General features: G+C 38.7%; 1 protein-coding gene across 1 annotated transcript in view; it reads right to left on the reverse strand.

Annotated features, from left to right (window-relative positions):
- LHFPL2 (LHFPL tetraspan subfamily member 2) overlaps positions 1-20,676 on the reverse strand; it is a 126,816-nt gene that overhangs the window by 43,487 nt on the left and 62,653 nt on the right. Inside the window, exon 2 of the mRNA XM_075078707.1 lies at positions 19,177-19,229. The gene's annotated coding sequence lies outside the window, so the exon portion shown is untranslated. The remainder of the gene's footprint in view (positions 1-19,176; positions 19,230-20,676) is intronic.

Consider the following 20,676-nt stretch of genomic DNA (forward strand, 5'->3'; position numbering starts at 1 on the left):
TTACTCACCTTGCCCCGCCCCCCTGAAAGTGCAATCTGCAGGCTCTTCATGTATGAATGATGTTGGTACTATCCTAAAAGCAAGGGAAAACTCTTTCATCTTTTAAGACTGTCTTTTGGCAAGTCAAAGATAATTCCTTACACAAAAACTGATGCCTGAAGTCTGAGTTCTCTTTTAAGTAGGAAGGATGCAAGGTTAGTTTAATTTTTCCTTATGCTGTTTTGTGAGTTGTTGAAAATTGCATTTAAAGCCAAGAACTGAGCTCTGAGAATTTGAAGAACTTTGACATGTTCATCAAAACTTTAAACTGCCTCCTTCAATAGCTAGCATGAGAACATTTTAACATAAAGAAAGCAGAAGAATGCAGGTCCAGTTTACAGGGGCTTAAAAAACAGACTGTACAAGTCATCATACACTTCTGTTGAGCTGTATTTGACCTTGGTCTACCAGTATGATCATAATATAGACCACTGAACCACAGTGGTAGCAAGACAAGACAAGTAGTTAATGTTTTGCCAGTGGATGCTCTTAACACCTTGTCTCAAGACAAGACAAATTGAGAAAATGTGCTATGCTTTATCTGAAGATGGGAGAAAGCACAGTCAAATCAGAAAGCATGCAACTGGATGAAATAATGAAATAGAAAGATATTAATGGCTTCGAAAACGCCATGCAGATAGCTTATGTATATGTGAGTTGGAACCACACAACCTTATAAAAACAAATTTTCAAAATTTTTTTTTTTTTAAACATAATCATTATGATTTTATGTTTGGGAACTACAATCTCACAGAATAATGTTCCGTATAATTGTTTTTCTTCTGCACAAATATTTACATTGTATTAGTGGAAGAGTAACCCATACTCTTCCCTCCCTGGATGAAAGCATCACCACCAAGTTGCAGAAGAAGTCATGGCTAACTGGAAACAGCTGCTAAGCCACTTGTATCTCTGTTGCTTTGTAATACCCACTAATAACTCAGAAGGATCATATCTTACATCTGCTTCTCTTCTTTTCTTCATCAAAGTCTTAACAGATAGCTTGTAAGTGAAGTTGTCATAGAAGCTAGGACTTGAGGAGAGACACAGAAAGCCATCCTGTGGTTGCTGCAGCTGTTCCCCTCTGTACGTTTACTAATAGCTGCCTGCTGAGTTTTAACATTCTTGGAGCCAGGGTTTCCAGATGTCTCCTCCGAAATTAATACAAACAACCGGAAAGTTTACAGAAGTGAGACAACCTAAAAATTTCTCTTTCCTCACAATTGTTTCCCTGAAACACAAACATGCACAACAACAGCATACCCCATAAAAGTGTTGCAGAAGACCCCATATCATAAATCACCACTTTCACTTACCAGAGACAGCCCTTGATGCTCACCAGCAGCGGTCAAGCCACTGGACTGCACTGCCTCCTCCTAGTGCCAAGCACTATGCCGAGCTCATATGCTATCAGCATGCAAAAACTAGGAGCAAAGGCTTGGTCTGACATTAATGCTCATCACCTCAGGCACATTATCCATAAGGTATGACATAACAAAATAAGACACAGAACTCAACACACTTAAATTTAATGAAAATCCACCTCAACATAGACTCAACCAACATTTTTTTGGCCATCCTATCCTACACTGCCCTCGAGCAAAGGCATCTACTTCATTTTCCAAATAATTCCTTTGAACACAAAAGAGAAGCTAAGATATATGATTCACACATCCAAACTTTCAAATGATATTTTATTATAAAATTAAACCCTGCCAAGTCCATTTATCAAATTCATCAAATGTTTTCCCACTTCTCTTGAAGAATGAATGCAGCCACCCTATTCTTATTAAAAACAAAACAAAAACCAAAAACAAGCGCCCCCACCAAACCCCAAACAAAACAGATTAACTGTGGAACCCAGCTTCAATCATTGCTGTATTTTATTGAAGGACTACAATTGTTTCCAGCCAGCAACCCACAACAATGGCCTCTGACTATGCATACCAGCATTTATTTTTCAGTGACAATTTTATGAAGATGTACATGCACAAAACAGGTCCCTTGCAGGCAGTACTTACAGCCTTCCTTGCCTACTGCTAGAAATTTTGCTTCTTCTTTAAACAAAGAACTACTGCTTTTCCTAATGGAACGAACATTTCTAAAGCCCCGGAAATCTAGCTGCAATTAGGCAATATAAATCAAACCACAGCAATGAAGCACACAGATGACCCATTTTTCTAACCAGCCTAGCAGGAAAGGTTTTTTGGAAGCATTTCTAGTGATTTTTACCATTAGCATAAAATATATTTTTGTCTGTCAGACAGCTATTCACCCTTTCTGCAAAAAAATTTTTAATTCCACTTTGTAGAAACAAAAACCCAAACAAAAACCAAACAAACAAAAAAACCAAAATCCCCAAAATATGTAACATAAAACAAAACAGAAAATCCCCTGCGCACTACAGCTAAAGGCCATAGTCTACATGGGAAACAGAAATCACTCAAACTTCCCTCCAACAGCCAGCCTCACAAGAGTTAAGAATAATCACTTCAAACACAGACGAGACTTCCAAGATCTTGACCTAGTATCAGTGAACAAGGGCACAACCCAAGGCTTTCAGCTGAAATAGGAACCAGCTACTTCCCTGTTGGGTGTTCCAGAGCAAACAAATCTGACTCTTGTTTGCACCAGCAATTCCATTCTTGTCAAACTCTGTAGTACACACCTATGAAAAATACTGATTTTATGAAGTTTTAGGTTTTAAGAAAGTTCATGGAAAATTCTTCATCAGCTTGATATCAAGCAGCATCAGCTGGTAAATGGCAAGTCGAAAAAACCGCAAACTACTGGAGAACACACAACTTAGAAAGATTCAATGAAAGCATATTTCAAAACAGTCTTTGCCCAATATCCTTTGCCAAACAAGCATCATGTACTGGCCATTGACCAACAATCAAACTGTTGCTATAGGAGCTTGTCCATCAGCCTCCCATCTGCTCAGCACCTCTCTATTTTCCTTCCCTTTTTGAGCTGAAAGTCATCTTTGAAATGTGAGGGGGATAGCAGTAAGACTTAAAACCTGAGATAACAGACTGCCACAAACGACTGTTTTCTTATTAATCCTGGGATAAGAAAAAACAAGCCAATCACTCACTTTCAGAAAGAGCCTCTTCTAACCTACAGATCAAGCTTCACTGTCCCCTCTCCAGTCCTATACCACCACAGAATAAAAGTTGTTTCTGTCACTAAGACCACAATAGTACCCTCTTTTTAGAGAGCGAATTACATATTGTCCCTCAGACCTACGTTAATATTTGAGTACCAATTATTTTTTGTAACACATAAATGTCAGCTTATAACAGAACAATAAAGAATTGCAAACAACTCTGCATTTCAAAGGTGGCGGCTACGGGTAAACAAAATACTGTGCTAGAATATTGACAGAAGCTACATAATTTATAGTTTCTACAACACTGCAAAGTCCCGAGGATATTCCTATTAGAGCTGAAAAGAAGCAGAAGTTAAGCAACACGGAATGCTTTTCTCTGAATATTGCTGTAGGAAGTCTTTCCACTCAGCAAAGAAAAGGCTGGAATCTGCTCTTCATTCAGGAGTATTCAGCATGCTGCACAGAACTTCCAAAAAGTCTGTGTAATTTAGAGTCCCACGTTTTTCTTTTTTGCTTCTGCAAAACCATAGTCCCCCTTAGCCTTTACTGTTTTAGAAAGGTCAAGTCACTCACCCAGGACTGCTCTGTACCAAAAGCTGAGCTTCCCCTTGGAACAAAGGGGCACAATTCAGTTTACCTTTTAAAAGGAGCAAGGAGGCAATTCTGTCCAGCTATAACTAACAGTAGTACTAGATAACACTAATCACAGAATCACAGGTTGGAAGGAACCTCAGGGATCATCTAGTCCAACCATTCCAGGAAGAGCAAAAGCTAAACAAGATGGCCCAGCACCCTGTCCAGACGACTCTTGAAGGTGTCCAACGTGGCCGAGTCAACCACTTCCCTGGGGAGATTATTCCAATGGGTGACTGTCCTCACTGTGAAAAATTTCCCTCTGGTGTCCAATCGGAATCTCCCCAAGAGCAACTTGTGTCCATTCCCCCTTGTCCTCTCCATGTGACTCCTTGTAAAAAGGGAGTCTCCATCTTCTTTGTAGCTACCCCTTAAGTACTGGTACACAGTGATGAGATCCCCTCTGAGCTCCCTTTTCTCAAGGCTGAACAAACCCAGTTCTCCCAGCCTATCCTCATATGGCAGCTTCCCAGTCCTTTCGTTTTTTGGGGCCCTTCTCTGGACCCTTTTCAGCCTCTCCACATCCTTTTTGTATAGCAGGGACCAGAACTGTACACAGTACTCCAGGTGTGGACTGACCAGCACTGAGCAGAGTGGGATAATGACTTCTTTCTCTCTGCTGGTGATGCCCTTGTTGATGCAACCTAGCATCCTGTTGGCCTTCTTGGCCGCAGCAGCACACTGTTCGCTCATGTTGAGCTTTCTGTGTATGAGGAGCCCCAGGTCCCTTTCAACAGAGCTGCTCTCCAGCCAGGTGCATCCCAGTCTGTGCTGCACTCCCGGGTTATGTTTTCCCAGGTGCATGACCTTACACTTGTCCTTGTTGAACTTCATAAGGTTCTTGCTGGCCCACTCCTCCAGCCTATCCAGATCTTCCTGCAGAGCAGCTCTCCCTTCTGGAGTGTCTATTTCCTCATTCAATTTGGTGTCATCGGCAAACTTCATCAGGCTACACTTGATGCCAGTATCCAGATCACTTATGAAGACGCTGAATAACATTGGGCCTGATATTGATCCCTGGGGGACTCCACTTGTGACAGGTTGCCACTTGGAGAAGGAGCTATTTATCACCACCCTTTGGGTGCGGCCTGTCAGCCAGTTTCCCACCCACTGCACAGACCACTTGTCTAATGCTAATATTTGAGAATTAAAAATTATTATAATGATCTGGGACAATGACTCTTATTTTGGTAAAATTATAAAGGCAGTAAGTTAATCAGCATAGCTGCCATCAACCCTTATTATGCAACTGTAAGCCACCATGTGCAAGTCAGCAAAATGTTTTAGCAACTGGAAAACTCAGTCTAGACCTTTATCAAAAGATGATCAGAATAATAAGATCACAAAGACTTGTGCATCCATTTAATTAAAATAATATGTTCTTTACTACAGTATGTACGTCATCACACTTCAACAAGCATCAAACCAACTCCATTCCATCACTGTTTAAATAGCTTTTCCATGGCAGAAACATCTATTCTGTTATCATAAATTTAGATCAAATGATAAACATTTTACTCAACAGACTCTAGAGACTATGCCATAGAAACATGAGATGGCTAAGGCTTTTAGGCATAGACTTTAGTCTGACTAGCTCTTTTTCTTCTTCCTCAAATCCCGGAATTTAAACAAATGAAGTTGTAAGCTGTATACTATTTAGAAATTGAAAAGCAGGAGAATTGGAGTGGTTCACAATTCAACAGATTTTTCCATCTAAATACACTTATGTCCCAAAGAACACTCATTGCTTTTGTTCCAAAAATAATTAGGGCAATGACAAAAGGTTCAATGTTTTATCTACTGTTTTCTATCTCTGCTCTCTTCTCCAGGACTTCTAAAACATCTGAGGCTAATATTTGTTACATTTCTCTCTGGGCCTCTTTTAACCCTGTGATTTATAGACTCTAGCGGTGAAAAAAATGCCTCAAATATGAGGTGAAAGAAATAAAACTACCTAATAGTGCCCTAGTAACAACCTTTTTGCAGGCTCTTTCAAACAACACTCCAAATTCTGTCAAGCTCTAGAAAAGCCTTTTAGGATGAGGTGTGTTTCAACATGTACCCCATTGTTAAGGCTGCAGTCACTGCTCACTGAAGCCAGCCAGAGTTTTTCACCTACCTTCAGTGGACTCTGGACAGAGGTATACCAGCATTACTATAGACACAGAGATACCCTTCCTTCATTTAAACTTAATTGCACGCATGCACACAAAAGTCATAATAGCTCTTGAAAAAGACACAGCTGTTTCTCACTCAAAGCATTAAACCCAGGTGGATCATGTAACAACTCTTACTGTTGTACTGATTATTCCAAGTTTGAACACAGCCAACATTTTAAAAATGCTTAAGAAACCTGGGTGGATTAGGCCACCCTGGTTGGAAAATCTGACAAAAGATACAACTTCAGATAATTCTTGCTGATTTAGGCACGCTGCGAATTGCTGGACTCTTACAATAGACACTGCATCATTGCACCCTTTGCCACTTAGGAAACAGGACTAACACACACAAACAGCTAAGATCACGGAATTGATCTACAGATTAAACTCAAGTGGAAAATAGACTAATTTTCTCTTCATCTAAGAGTCTGCTCTTCTGACTCATGTTTCTCATTTATGAGAATGGAAATAATCATATGAATATTGAAAGCTCAGTTTTATGGACCTGTTTTCAAAAGTGATCCTTTTAAAATACATGATACTTTACAATACACTAGCTTTCAATGAATCAAACTGTAAAAATCTGTGTCACATTATTTAGTATCTTACGTTTAACCAATATGAAATCAAACTTATACTGTCACTTAGTGAAGGATGGGTATAATTACTTAAATCAATACTTACAGTTTCATCGCCTGGCACAGAAAACATTCCATTGTCAAAATATCACTGCACAGTTCCCAGTGATATTAATTTCCTTTTTATTAGCATGGATAACACCATAAAAATGTGCTGCTAGGTGAATCTACAAGCATGATCCTGCAAAGAAATGTGCAACTACAGCTGATACCAATCAAAACTAAGGGAGCTCAGATGATTTCCAGCTCTTGTGATTTTATCATAAGTCATATCTGGTGTTTTCCTTGAGTCATATATTTAGGAACCTCATCAGTAGTGCCTGTAATTACATCTTACAATTTTGTTACTGTGGTGAGGTGGAAAGGAATCTGTCTTTTTACATATATGCATCCAGACATGAAGCATGCAGGTGACACCCTTTTGTCACATGCCAGACTACTGGGTATCAGATTTTGTTGCAAAAAAAGCAAGAGACTGTTACAAAAGTCCTTTCCATCTGTTAAAAATAATTTCTTAGTGACAGTGCACTAAGATCCACATACATGAATTCCAACATGTCTTCTTTGTTGTCTACTTTTATTAATGAGACAACTCCCATTTTTTTCCTTTCAGAGAAAACCAAGTATTTATTTATTGGACAGCTTACAATAGCAATGGTATGACATTCCACCCACAAATAAGCTGGAACAAGTCAAAAACCTGCAAAAACATAGGTGAAGCTAAATTTCCTGCTATCTTTTTTTCCTTTATCAATCAAATAAATTTGATGAGGCATATCAGTAAGAAAACAATATTGGCCGGGCCTCTATTTTTGAAAACTGTTTTTCTGTTGTATGATTTCAAGACCATTCAAGTGCTATTCAAATTGCAAGTGGTCATGGAAGACTCAATGTTGTCTAAATTTGAAGGGGGGAGGGAAAGCATACAAATGCTTGCAATAGAAACATACTTACACATTTTACAATTTAGCTCCTCCAAATACCCTCAAAACTATTACCAGGTTTTAAGACAGCCACAAACAAATTGCTTTTCAGTGTTCACATAAACCTCTGTAAACCCTAACCTTTGTCTGAAGCACATAGCACTATTCCAGCAATGACCAAAACATTTTAAGTGAGTAGATGAACAAGAAAAAAAATACCTTCTCCTGTCCCCATTTCCAACACTGAAAGTATTAAAACCTTCTCTCGGGTTGCACCCCACGGGAAGCAATTCTGCTTCAGCAACAGATGAAGTAGATGAACTCACAGATCTCTGTCCCATCACATTTTGATGATGTTCCACATTTTAACTAACTTGTCATTTAATAAAGAACACCAAAAAGGCACCAAAGTAGTCTCTCTCCACAAGACTGACTCAAGCAAGCATGAATTTATGGGTTCCACAGAGCTGAATGCAATAAAGAAAACACAAAATGAAGGATGAGCTTCTAGAGTATGCTGTTATTTGCTAAAATAAGTAAGACTGTGCTCTGGCTGCTGTGCTTACACCCCCATCTGGCCTTAGCAAACGGGAGAAAAGTGAAGCAATTTTCAGGGCACCCGCATCCTCAAAGCCAGACACTCATCACCCAGGTGTCAGCAAGCCCTTACACAAGTCTTCTCAAATTACTGCTCTCCACCAAGACCTGAAACGGGCTCCCTTTAACATCTGTTAATCTAATTGGTTCCTATGAGCCTGCAACAATTAAACCCATTGTTGCAAGGAGCAACACTGAAAGCGGATTTTACATATCCACAGCTGGGTTGTTAAACAGAACAAATGGACTGCATCTGACTCAATGGCTTTCACCAAAATCCAGTTATTAAGCTGTGAGAACAAGCACTAAATTAAGCTGATGGCCTCAGCAACTGGGCTGAGCTCAGCTGCTCTGTCACAACAGTGATCATAAGGAAGGTGCAAAGGCTTCAGAATTTCTCTAGTCAGTAAATTTAACAATCCTGGAGGAAGGTATGACTACGGTGATGGCAAATATGGAGTGAATCACTCATTCAAAGTGAAAATAGAATTTTTGTATGATCCATTACGAAGCTGGCATGTTTCAGTTGGCCTGTATTAAGAACAAAAAAAATTGAATCAAAGTCCCTGTTTAGATTCGAAATATTTCTACAAAAAGGGAAGTACTGCAGCAGCTGAGCAAACTCAGTTCTTTACTTATGCAAAATACTTCAGTGGATTTAAATTAGAAGTAACATTTTTTTTCTTCCAAAAGAAAAAGTGAAATGGAACAATGAGATACCCAGTTCTGTATTGGTCCCGGTCCCATTTCCACAGACACTTACCGATGTGTCTCCGTCTGTGTACTCACAGGAGATTCTCACCTTCTCAAGGAATTCTCATACATCTAGAAGATGTGCATAAGGTTTTGCAGAGCAGGAGCTGTAATATGTTCTGTACCATCAGCATTCGGTTTAAGGAGAGGAATTAATATTTTGTTGTAAGATTTGTAGATCTCTAAGCCCAAAAATCTCACAGTCTGGGAAAGCAAGCGAGCCCTGCAGTTTTCATCCAGTGCGCCAAATTAGTGTCTCATACAGCTGATTACTTGTCTAGTTTTAAAACAACTTAATGAAACACTTTGCAAAGTATTTTTGCTCTGTGCTCTCTTCTATGCTTTCTACCTCAGTATTATGCTACCTAAACAGCTGGGCACAATGCTGTACTGAGGTGACACCACCACAACCTTTGGAAATTCCTTAGTAGTTCTTGCAATACTCTTAACAGATTATGTGCCTCACACTTGAACACCTGAGAGTTTACTAGCTCCCATCTTAGGGCATGGGAGAAAAAACAAGTGTTATTTACCCAATGGCAACCAGGGAATTAACAGCTTTCAACCTTTGTTTCTTTAAGAACTCTCCAGGCACTGGCTTTTATTTTTTTACCTGTTTTGTTTGCTATCCAACCCTTTCTTAATCTGCTCCTCTAATTTTCACCAACCTTTGCAAAATTCCACAGTCAACTTTTATAACAGAAATGTTCCTAACAGATAAGTTGAGACTCTGGTACCCATAAGTGAATGCAGAAACTTTTCCCTTTTCAAGAGTATCACTGAAGAAGGCCTTTGTACCTGAAATCCCTTCCCCCGCCCCCTTCTGGATGTTTCCTTAGACCTTCACAATTACAGACACCTATTACTACATTCCATAATGTCAGCCAAGATTTCATCAGTTAAATAATTCCTGTTCTCTTATGACTGCAAAACACTTCAAACCTATCTTAATTACGCTTTATAATCATTCTGAATCAAACTCAGTCAACATTACAAGGTTGATCACTGTATGCAGAGCTATTAGATGCACCAGCAGGTAAAATTACTAGAAGTGTGCCAACGTAACCAGGTTTCTTTTAAGGCTATTCAAATAGCTGGAAACACCCAAGACTCCTGACAGGGTTTTTCTAGGTACAAAATAGTAAACTGCGCCTCCAGGCACATTTGAAAACAGCACTAAGGATCTATTCGCATCTTTTGGCTCTTAAGCTTTTAACTTATAGCCTGAAATGTCATGTCACACCATTTCAGGTTAATAAGACTCATCATCTCCAGTACCTTTGATGCTTTAAGTATTTCCTCTGAGCTTTTATTTACTTATTTACCTCATTTTCTTTTCTGCTCTGCCTACAGTGAACTCTTCAGTACTGCAGCCAAGATGGAACAAAGATACATCTTGATTCACCATGAACACCTTCTCCCCATGGGCTCAGTATATATGTGACAAGAGTGACAGGTGAGCTGCTACAGGCACAGCAGCAAATGCAGACCACTGCGAGAGTGTCAGAATATAGGGCAGACAGGAATGAAAACAAGCTACGTTCAGACCTAGGACAATATAGCAATCTTTCAGGCTGTCACAAAACATGTTAGAAATGATTATTTTTGCACTGTGAATCCTAACACCCATCTCACTGTGGTTTGTTGAGTGCCATCCTAAAACAGAAGTGATGAATTTTTGAAATCATTTGCTGAAATGTAGCACAAATTAAAGAGCATTATTACTGTTCACTGATTTCCTAAGAAGGAACTGTACACACAGACTGGTGATTAAAAGAAGTAAAAATAAATGGGATAAGGACTTTCCAAGCAAGACTCATGGCATTTGGTCAATTCCTTTGATTCACTTAGATATTTTATGTGTAGACTAAGCAGCGTCCCCTCTGTATCTCACAAGCATTAGTATGCTAGGAGTACCTCTGATGTGGGGTCCCTCCAGCTGCCAGGAAAAACAGGCATTAAAAAAATCCAGTAACAAAGAAAACCAACTTGATAACCAGCTATCAGAGGGTGGACTGGTGAGAACGCCATGGAGCCAGACCTAGAAAATGCTTTAATTGCATTAAATATAGTGTTGTCTTGACATGTGCATGCAAGAGTACTTTATTATCATATTCCTAACGGATTTGACAGTTTCAGGAAGAGATACGAACAGTATCCAATTTCCAGAGAAAAATATGCTCAATGCAATCTGGAAAACTAGTTGGATTTCAAGTGATGTTTTCAACCTCCCTAGTATAGAATTTCTTTTTGCTCTTCTCAGCCTCAACTTTTCCAATACGCAAAACAAATAAGTATCTGCAGGGAAGGATTTTTTCCTCATTTAATAAAATCTACAAATCTTTAGAGACTATAAACTTTTTTCATTTTGTACTGCATTAAATTTTACCCCAAAAAGAACCTTTATGAAAATATTTATCTTCCTGTATTATTTGTCTAAGAGGTGGATTTAAAAATGATCTAGTAAAGGATAACTGCAACCTTCTAACGACTAGACAAAACTATTTTGCTGGGGGCTGGGGGGGGGAGGAGGAAACATAAAAAGGGAAATAAAAAGCGCAGAATTAAAGAACAACATCAGCCTACAATTTGTATACCAATTTTTTTCAATTACAGCAATATCCTATTTTACCAGAATACCATTCTAATATTTCAGAAAAATAAGAGACTAATTTTAAAGACATTTTACATGGGCACCTTGAAGCATTTTAGGAGGTATGTATAGCGTAAGACATTCACCTTTGGGTTAGATATGCTACCTCACCTCCTCCCATCCATTCCTCCTATTTATTTCATTGCACTGCAAGTCAATAATATTCTCTCACTGTTTTTTACTCTTTGTCCTAAGTCATTCTGCATTACCTTGCCAAGAGCTGCAATTACTGGGCCGAGGGAAGCACTGCCCCTATGCAGAACTGCAGCGGTATGATCAGACCACAAGGCTTGCATGTCAGGGATTCCTGACTACAGGTATCAGTCAATGTCCTTGATTAAGTCACATCCCTACTGATCTCATGCTGTTTTAAAAATCAGTGAAGTGGGGATTTTGGTGGTTCCCTGGTATTCATAAGAAGTTCAACTAGTAATATTTGCTCACCAGGCAGCCCAGTTCTCAGTTCACAACTCTCATTCAATGCTTTTTCCATGGCCTGCCTACATAAATTATTGAGGAAAAAACCCCATATTGTTTTCTTATGCTTCAGTTCCACAGTGTATTTAGACATACAGTTTTGAACAGCCATCAACAGGCTGCAAGCTTGCTTAGAAGCCCTAATACCTCCCTCCTCTTAATACCTTCAGAAAGTAATCTAATAGCTCCCAATAGCTTAAGCTAAAGCGGACCAGAAGGATGTAAGAGAAGAATTCCTCTGTGGGACACAGAGAAAAAGGGTAAGACAGCCTCAAGAAATTAGAAAGGAACTATTTCTTTCAAGCAGTTCAGTTCTACTTGGACATAAAGTACTTGGGACAACCATTGAGCTCTGTGTGCTGCTCTACATTCTGCGTAAAGTAACCCTAATCACAGCCAGGGTAGAAAGCAGGTTTCAGCGATAATATTGGTGATTCCTGACAATCAGTCATTCTCAATCTATATAGATTTCCTCTTTCACAGACAGCTTCTTTTTAAGAATATCTATTTTCCTGAACTTTACAATGGTACTATTTCTAAAAATTATTTGCATGCACAGGCTAACATATCTTCAGATGCATCTAGAGCGTGCAACTTGTAGATCCTGCATTTTTTAAATAAGTCAGTGTACTGTAGTATGTGGTAGAAAGCAGGAGGAAAAAAGAAAGGTAAAACATAGTCTATTTAGCACATCTGAAAATGAGCTCAAGCTCTTTTAGTTCCAGCAGCTGCCTATAATGGAAAAAATGAAGACTGGCTGTTGCCAGAAAAATGGGCAGTAAGAAATAACAGATGTGAAATTTCAGCAACATCATTGGCTAGGTCAGTTGTACAGATAGCTTCAGAGACAGGGTCCCTGTTGGGCTACAGCATTCTAAGAGGCACGCTTGCTTTTTGAGCTGCTGAACCATTCCCCTTGCTTAGCTGAATTTACTCAGCGACCTCGCCCATGAATGTGATCGACAGGAAATATTCACGTCCTCGCAACCATGTGTGAGCTCTGTGTAAAAGCTCCTCAATTATTAAAGTCAGTGACTGTATTTGCCAAAATTATTTTTACATTTCCCTTCCTTCTTCCTCTGTCCTACTTGCCCCGGTTTATTTCATGGGCACTTAGGGTTAGTGGGGAAGAAAAGATAGGTTCTTCAAAACAAGATCTTACTACGTGAAGCTCACAAAGAAAAGTAAGATCAAAGAAACCAATCTAATCTGGTATATACATTTTTAAGAGAAAGGACAGTGGGTGAAAAATGCCCTTCCAAGAGTCAACTCCAATTACAGAAGTCATTTTCAAAGAAGAAAGAGGTTTCTCGACAGTTTAAAGAGGAATTTATGAATACAAGGTCTGTAGAATATATCACATAAAAAGCAATGTCCGTCAGCTCAATTTGCAAGTTTAAGTGGACTTCAATTAAAACTGAATAAAATCAAAGTTATATTTGAGCATCAGAAATATGCTTTGAAATTGTAATGTGGATCACAACAAGGACTGCTACTTCAGAAAAATCAATTATAAAGCTATATTAGAAAATATACTTCCAGTGAAGAATATGTAACAGCAGTAAGTAACATCAGCAGAATTGAATTTGAGCTGTCGCATCCATTGCAAGCATTCTTCTGCTACCTTCAAAATCTGGTTGTAAAATGCAGCTCTTAATAAGCCTAGGTTTTCATGCTATGTCTCATCTGGTGTATTTATTACCTGTTGCTGAAAGAAACAGTGCTACTTTCCCCACCTACTTCCAGATGCTTACTCCCTCTTTGTCCCTTGTGTTACATCTAGTAATTTGTCAGCCACAGGACAAGCCACGCCAGCGTAGTTACCTGATGTAGTTTTCCTTCCCAGGCAGTTAGGTTTTTTTACTGAGTCAGCTCTTACCTTGAACTCACCTTGGGGCTGGGGGCTGATGTGAGAGACAGAAAAAACAGGCTGAAGCAGTACTGCCCCTTTTGGCACCAGCCTGCAGTTTTGCAAGACCAGATGCAACATTAAACCATGCTTTGAATAGTATTACTAGCTTTCTTCTTGCAGAACGAATATTCAAGTGTCTCTAGGATTCCATGTCACAGAGCGAGTTAATGTCAAAGCATGAGAGAAACTCTGCAAGTAAAAATAGTAATACTATAGCAACTGAAGGACTCCACAGGCACCAAAGCACAGGGAGATGAACTGACGTGCAATATCTGGACAAAAGGCCTTGCAATCTAGACAGACAAAAGGAGTAAGACATTAATTAACTTTCCTAATATCACTTTGCAGGTTAATAACAGAAGCGGAAATCAAATGCAAGAGTCAGGACAGGCAGCTCTATCCACTATACCACACTCCTTCCTGTGGCTACAATTTCTATTTACTCACAGCTTGCGGCATGGCATCTCCATGTCAAGAACTGCACTAGGTTCCAGAAATAACAAAATTAAAATTAGCCATTTTATTTGTTGCTCCATAAGCAAATTATCAGTTCAATGTGGTTTACAGCATCTGAAAGTTCCCAGTGCCTTCCCAAGGAAAGAACTCCAAACCTTAATATTTTCCTGACTTGGTAACTCGTCCTCTCTTCCCTCTGACGATAGACAACAGAAAATAAATTGACAAATTGTCCACTGCTATTTTTGTTTCTATTAAATGGAAGTGGGGTACAATAAAATCACCTTAAAGTTCTCCAAAGGAGGAGTACACAATGATAAATTGTATGAAAAAGAAAAAAAAAAAAAAGGCAAAGCACAGACACAGAGAAGAAATTGCTCATAGAGGAAAAGCAGTACAAATATATAACTTCCTATTTACTCTGGCTGTTAACAAAAACAAGTAAAATAAGTAACACTGCTACAGCTCTATTTTTGGCTTCCAGATGTAAAAAACCCAACTTGTCTCTGTGCTATTATGTACATAGTACAAAACTGTACTGATATAAACAAAAACGTAAATCCCAAAACAAAGATAAAACCCAAAAATAAACTCCCTGGCCCCATCTGTATTCTGATGTGAACTACGTGGGATTAACACATCTTTTAGTCACCTCAAAACTATTACCAATTTTTCTATTTTGGGCTTAAGATATTACCAGGCTTCATCAGAAACTTAGAACATAATTTCTGAAGTAACAAAGCACTGTCATGAAGCCGGCAAAGCTCTGCACATAGATGACATGACAGCTAGAAGACCTTGAGCTAACCACAGCTTTCTTTGTGGGTTATGACAACATGAGGAAACACCTTCTGAAAGACACTCTGCTTGCCTTCCTTCACCTCAATTTCTCCTGGTTGTTCCCAAGGCCAGAAGCACAACCCTCATCCTCCAGTGCCAACCAGTACCCTAGCAGGAAAGCTAGGTAAGTATTATTACCTGAAGAGGAACCAGACTGGCTGGTCAAAACATTTATTTTCAGGTAACACAGAAAGATATTTGTCATATCAGCTGGCAGATTCCAGAGTAGCTGGGACGCCAAAAGTCCATGGTCCAAGAACTGCACCTATGCATCAACCTGTGGCAAAAATACTGGCAGGTTGCTGGTGAAACTTCAGCTATTAAAAGACACCATCAAACCTCCAGATCTTCAGGGACTAATCTCACTATGAACCATCAGAGTCCCCAGGCTGACATTCCTCAACCACATTAACACCTGCTGCCTTCCAGAGATGTCCACCAGACATCTAGTGCAGAATCTGACCTTTGCTGAGGCATCTCACTGGTGTGTGGATCACCATCAGCTGTGATGTGTGGTTCTGCAAGGAGCTTAGCACCTGTACCTGAAGCAGTTAATTCTTGATTAATATTGTTTTAATTTTACATATAATAACTGCTGCTTTGTTGCCTAATACAATTTTGGAGTCTATCTTTCATGTTTATTAGAAAAGGCATTATAAGCCTGTATCCTTCTCATACTGCAACAAAAGGAGCGTACATACAAGTCAGGGAGCATGTGGATGCTCTTGTAATTACATTGAAACCTTGGGGAGAAAAAAAGAGGAGAGAGTAAGAAAAATACGAAACATTAAGAGCTTATCAGAAGGTAATTTCATCCTTTAAATTTTTATCTCAGTTGTTTATTTCTTGCTTCCAGTTACAATTTTAAAAATTGTTTTATTGCAACTGAAGATTTTTATGGAATCAAGTGCTTACCTATTTTTAAATGTTTCCCCAAGAAAACTTATGCAATGCCTATGAAGAAAACTGAGACAACTAATCCTTTGCTGTGGTCATTAGCACATCTAGGGAAAGTTATAATTTTGAATTTATTTCAACTTATTAGATCTGCACAGAGCTAATGTTATTAACTCTGCAATTTTACCATCACCACTACACTTAACCCTCCGCATTGGCTTCCCACCTACTGTTGCTGACAGTCGCTCAAATCATTAAGTTAGCTTCATGTTCTTAATGATTGTGCTAGTGCTTTTATGTTGCTAACCATTATAGGGCTCCCCTCTTAACTGGTCCAACTACAAACTGGTCCATTAGTATAAAACAGATCATATTATCTGTAACACTACACACGAAGCAATTTTAGATTAATAAGAAGTCTCTTTAATTCTTAACTAGCCTATTTTTAAAGAGCAAACTTGAAAGAATTAATACCTGTATTCATTATTAGATAAAGCTATACAAACTGTCTAAGATGTACCAACCCCAGACAGAGTACCATGCAGTACATGGTTCAGTTGTCAGCCCTCACAGCTGCTGTGAAAGCTTGGTATGGTATCTCACGATAATCTGCAATATGAGCAAGGTTCCAGTTTAGCAAAAGCTGGTGCTTCAGTTTTCTCCCTGTTCAACAAAACTCTTAAACACCTCCTGAGTTGCTAAACAGCACTCTAAATTAGTAAATCATTTCAATTTGATGTCATGCAATTAAATGTCAGTAAAAAACTAGAAGTTGCTTCACATGAATTATTAAGTTGTGTATCAGACCTTTAAACGCACTTGAGTCACCAACAAGCAGCAGTCATAAGTAAGTTTTAGAGTAACTTTTAAAAACACTGAATATTTTTTTCTTTAAATTTTCCTTAAATGATAGCTATGCGTAGCTTGACAAAAGGATATTTTTTATTTTCAGAACATTTGGGACAAGTGACTGGTATACGGTGTTATCAGATCCTACACGTGAAGAGGCACAGATCAGAATTGTCTATTGTACGCTGGTAAAGAAACTTCAAATAGTTCCAGTCTTTTGTGGGATTACATAATACATGCACTGGAGTGACACCCATTGGGTTAATACATCTATTTTAACATAGTGGCATACTTGTATGTTGTGGAACACTTATCTTACACAGAGCATGAATAAACATGTCACACTGGCACATAGGTAAATTAAGCCATATAAATCCATATACAAGTAGCTACCTCAGCAAGGACCAGAGTCGTTGAAGAGGTTCCATGTAGCTTGAATTCCTTCTTGCACAGTCCTTCATGATCCTGAAATTTAGTGTGGCTCTTATGAAGTCTACACTTAAGGGCAAGGACAAAACACAGATTTTTCTATCGGAACTTGAATGGTGTTTGGGTCTTTCTGGTATCCACTGTGACCAAAAATATCCTAGATAACTGAACACATACAAAGTGGGCATGGACCCGTAACATTTATTCTAGAGTACTAAATGAACTAATGTAAGTACCAGAAAATGTACCACATATTTTTAAGGACTCTTGAACACCCTGGCAAACACAGAAGAAGGAAAGAGCAAGTCTCATTCCTATAAAGGAGGAGGAATGAGATGGAAGGAAAGTGCACAGGAATTACCAATTCATTCCACTTGTTCACTGATGACACCATGAATAAAGCAGTTTAGTCTGAGAATTGTCAGGGGTGAAGGATGGGGCCATGGGGGTAAATAAACAGTAGGCAAAAAGGAACTATTAAAAAATAACTGACAAATTAATTTAAAATTCACTTATTTGCCTTCCCTGGTAAAATACAAGCAGAAATAGAAAAGGGATAATAAATATAGAACTACATGAAGGTAAATATTTAAACTGATAAAATCCTTCAAAGTTTTATCTAATTTCTAGAAATTAAGAGCTATATAAACATAATTTTCAGAGGTCATTAAATCAAAAAAAAGAAGACAAAAACAAGGCAAGAGTTTCTCACTGTATTGCATTTGGTTCTTGGTCACCAAACTGAACAGCACATGCAACCAAATGCATGGGTGCTAAAAACTTAATTTGCTGCCAACAGCACTGAAATCAAAGATCCCCAAAATACAAAATATTTCATATAAACTGGCTCTGCTATGGAAACCAGAGAAATAGAATTATTACATCATTCCAAGTAACTTTCTCTTGGCAAGAAAATGCATTTGCATTCTGAAAGTAGTAGTATTAGTATTACTCTTACTACTACTATTGCTACTACTACTGTTAAGCATAATTTACTGTGAGTTCACCTCTGTATTTGTTAGGCTCTCTTTGCCAGCCTACACCTACAGCCAGGAAAGTGCAAATAATATTTTTATAAATGTATTACTAAACAAAACTAACTTTAAAAAGTATTTGAAATTTCAGAAATTCTTCTTTTAAGGATCCTTCCTGCATTCTTGCTTAGTCACAACAGGTACATAATTGGCACATAGGATGCAAAGAATCAGCAATGAGCAAGGTGTAGGGGATCAACAACATCATCCGTCTTTACAAAGGACACCACAGTTTGCAGAGGGGGAGTTAAGAACCGCAGATGTAAGCTTGGGAATTTAAAGAAAGAAAAATATTCAGCTTGGAGTAATTTATTAACTTACCTTAGGTTTCCATGTATTCTAGAGTGATATCTGATTTTATAATTGCTTAGTGTATACACTGGAGTGATTCTGAGAAGTCTGGATTCAGACATCATTCATTTAATACAATGGGTCACAGTGTATGTTACTGCTTCAACAAGTATAGATTGAACTATTCTGCTTTAAATTCTTTTAAGTTCAGTATTTTCTAAATTACCGTGGTAGGGGGAGGAGGTTTCACTTATCAAAGGCAGTCACTGAGACTAGTCACTGAGACTAACTCCTCTTTGCCTTCTTAAAACCTCTGCTTAAAAGAAGTCAGATGAACAGTCTGACAGGAACTTGGTACACAGAAGAAAATACTCAAAGGGCATAATCTACTGCACATCTTCCATCCCTCAAACAGCAGTGAAACTGCAGAGTCACACTGCCTGTGAAAATAGCAGATAATATAATATGAATCTCATTTACTCACCACTGTCCCAAGTCTTTAGGTCTTAGTCAACCACTTCAGACACCTGGCAATACCTAGAGAAATAATTGACATAAAATGTAAGAAAGGTACGGAGCCAAAAACATTAAAACAATATTTATGATTAGTATTGGTAGCTGCAATGGTAGAGCTCCACTTGTAAGAGACTATATGCACAGGGATAACATTTCCCTACCAGGACACTTCTGCTTTGCTAGAAATGCAGTGTCCTAGACATCACTCCAACCACTAAGTAGCTAAGAAAAATAAGGACATGTGAAGGAGTAACACATAAACCACTAAGCACACACAAAACTGCATCTCTTTCTCTTCCTCTATTTTACTAATAAAGTATGCCAAGATTTGAAAATCTTGAAAAACTTTTTTTGAAATTTGAATTATTTGTATATTCTATTCTGATTTACAACATTTTAAAGTCAGGTATGACTTAGGAAGAACTCCAAAAGTTCCTAAAGCACTGGAATAAAAATGTACACTACATAGTATGTTCACTCCAGAAGCTTATGAAACACACCTTGAAACTCCTTCCACCAGCCCAGACATGTATTTCATGGAGTTCAGCAAGGCCAAATTTGAAGGCCTGTACCAGAGATGAGCTAATCCCTTGGACAGGCTGGGCACTGACTACCCAGGGCGCAGCTCTGAAATGGAGCTGGGGGTCTGGGCAGACAGTGGGATAAACATAAGCCAGCAGTTAGCCCTGGCACCAAGGAAGACCAAGAAAAATCAGGGTATGCCTACAGGCTAAGCCACCACTAATAAGCAATTATTCACCTTTAGCTAGCACTCCAGGAATATACATCTGGAATACCACATACAGTTTTGGATCCCCAGTACCAAGAAGTAATAAAATAAGGTGATAAAGGTAAGGTAAAGTTGATTCAGTGATGCTGAACTACAGGATTTCCCACAATAATAACCAGTTCTGCATTTTTACACAAACACCAGGACAAGATACATGAAGAACCTCCCCTTACATAAAAGAACAAAGTGAATCAGAAGGTTAGTAGAATCTAATGAAGAGAGGTAATTTGGCCTTGGTGAGGGTGGTTTAGGAACAGAAAAATCAGTGCAAAGCTCCTAACAAAGCATGCTGCCAAGGACAGAGAAAAACATACTGGGAGCACTGGAAAGTCAAGAATGCCTTAAAATATCCTGGCCAATAGAATATTCCTCCAGAAAAAAAACCAGCAGACTGGACTAAGTAGCTGTGATTACTCCAACTTTTCTCTTGTCTGAAAAGCAGATAACACAGCAATGAAAATACAGCAGCATCAGCAGAGACAGAGACTACGTTCCATGAACAAAAAAGGCCAAATGGTTTTCTTTTAGACTGAAGCACCCAAAAATGCATGATTAATTTTAAGTGTGTGAAAATGATGGAATGCTCGGACAATTAGAATTAAGCTGTGCTTTTAAGGAAAATTTCCTTGCCTGGAGTCTGAGTTCCCTAAGAAAGAGAAGCAGTACGGGCAGGGTAAG

This window comes from Phalacrocorax aristotelis, chromosome Z (genome assembly GCF_949628215.1).
Source record: "Phalacrocorax aristotelis chromosome Z, bGulAri2.1, whole genome shotgun sequence".
In the NCBI taxonomy this organism is placed as follows: domain Eukaryota; kingdom Metazoa; phylum Chordata; class Aves; order Suliformes; family Phalacrocoracidae; genus Phalacrocorax; species Phalacrocorax aristotelis.